This window comes from Cheilinus undulatus, linkage group 24 (assembly GCF_018320785.1).
Source record: "Cheilinus undulatus linkage group 24, ASM1832078v1, whole genome shotgun sequence".
Lineage (NCBI taxonomy): Eukaryota > Metazoa > Chordata > Actinopteri > Labriformes > Labridae > Cheilinus > Cheilinus undulatus.
Window position 1 is genome coordinate 21,303,277 of NC_054888.1, and position 2,530 is coordinate 21,305,806.

Sequence of the window (2,530 nt, forward strand, 5' to 3'; positions counted from 1 at the left end):
CTGTAAACTAGCATATGGCAACCACCATCTTTTGGCTTCATAATGCCTGAGTGACTTCACCTATACTAGGTCCATGTTTTATACAGCATATGGGATTTATGATGTTTTTTTTTTTATTTAAATCTTGAGCAGGTTTAATTAGACATCCATTGGACTGACTACAAACAGTAATGACAGTCTGTATCTGATGTTTCTCTGTAGAGGATGCTCTTTTATTTTGTCCCTGCTTCCTGTTTTTTTTTTTTTTTTTGTCGTGACTGGATGAATATTTGACTGGAGACAAAAGGTGAACCGATCAATTATTCTCCTCGCACAGCCCCGGTGCCGCTGCTGCTGTGAAAAGCGTTGACATTTGAGCTTTCCAGACGACATCTGCAAATTTATAAGCCGTCCATTGTGTGAGGCAGCCGGCCCCGTATCAAAGGCTGTAAAAGGCCCTGTCAATTTAGTCCGGACGACTCCACAAAGACGCCTTTCTCCTCTGTTGTTGGGAGAATAATGCTCCTCACCGTTTACCTGCCAAAACCTGTTGGCAATTTGGGCACGAGATGATATTGATTACATTGATAACAGACGACGAAGCATCAAACTGTCACTGATGCATTGTGGGACATCACAGATGAATGTGTGGAGATCAGATTCAACAGAGACAACTCTGAGCCCAGCTATCACGATACAAGAATTTAAAGTTTGATATTATATTAAAAATCTAATCATAATGACACCTGTGTTTACCACAAAAAAAAAACCAGATGATTGAGAATAAAATAAATGTAGAGAAAAGGGGAAAGTGACACTATTTAAGGCCACTAGGGGGCTCTTAATCAAAACAATAACAAAACATTAAGAGAAGAGAGGCACTACTTAGCTCCACCCACTTCCTTGCCATAAGACGTATTTGCTAAACAGTAGATCACTGTCTTGGTTTCATGGATGAATTTCCCATAATGAGGGAGAAAAGCTGTTAAAAGTGGCCTTCATGGTTCATGCCGCAAGCTATTTGCAAAGCATTCTAGAAATGCTTGCAGCATTTATGTGCAATTGTAGGCATGTCATTAATAACTATCAACTGACTAGCTAAACAACTGCTAGCTAGGACGGTAACCCAAAAAAGCCAAGTTATCAACCAGCAACTGAACATGCTAAATAATAAATAGCTATGAAGTTATGACATTACAAAAGTTTAAGAAGCCCTGGTGGGCTTTTTGCCAGAAAAAAGCTGCAAAATACAAATTTGAGTAGTAAAATATGAAATAGAGCAAGATAAAAACATCAGCAGTAGCAAGGGAAGGAGTTAACAACCATCAAATAATAACTAGCTAATCATTACAGCTGCCAAGTTATGACATTTCAGTAATATATGAAGCCTTGGGCGCAAGACTTTAAAGAAGGCAGTAAGGCTAGCTAAGAGTCACCAGTTAGCACGGTAACTTATGAAACCAAAACACCCCGTTATCAACAACCAAGAACTGGCTAACTAGATAATACATTTATATTTAGTTATGGCATTAGAACAATTTAAGGAGCCTTGGCAGGCTTTTTGCCAGCAAAACTAGCAGCAAAATACAAAAATGAACCGTAAAATATGAAATAAAGCAACGATAGCACGGGAAGGAGTTAAGCATCAAATTGCTAGCTAAACAATGAACAGCTATGAAGTTACGGCAATATAAAATGTCTAAGTGGATTTTTTTGCCAGGGAAAAAACATCAGAATACAAAACTGAGCAGTAAAATATGAAATAGAGAAAGATAAAATTCAAAGGCTACAAAGAAAGGAGTTAACAACCATCAACTGACATTTCAACAACAAGCCTGAGGGGGCACGAGACTATAAAGGGGGCAGTCATGCTAGCTGAGAGCCACCAGTCAGCACGGTAACTTCTTAAACCAAAACACCTGGTTACCAACGACCAACAACTAACTCGCTTAGCAACAAACGGCGACGAAGTAATGACAATTCAACAATATAAGAAGTCTCAGAGGGCTTCTTGCTTTAACAAAAAGCAGCAAAATACAAATTTGAGCGGTAAAACATGAAATAGAGAAGATGATAATATCAACGGTAGCACTTGCAGCCACAGCGGGAAAAAAAAGAGTTGTTATGACTTACTTTTGTTGTCAAACTCCATTTTTTCTTTGTTATAAAGAAAAGGCCTCAATAAATGTCCGACTGCACATCCTGTAAATATCGCTTTTGCTTCTTTGATATGAAATCGTTGTCAATCAGTAGACGTGAAAACACCTGGTGGATGCCGTTGTGGGTGTAATAGTCTAATTGGTCATCGCACTGATGAAGGGTGTGCTCTGTTTCACCGTTTTACGGATTTTATTACCTGAAAACACTCCACATTAACAAGATAATTTAGACAATTTAACAGCTTTTTCTTGGTTAAAAATGTCCAAAATCAACCAACATATCCACAATTGAAAACTTAGTTTTTTATTTGTATAAGAAACGAGAAAGTGCAGCAGATTTGTACTGTAGAGATTCACAAAAAGACACAACAGAGTTTCGTTTTACGGTTTAT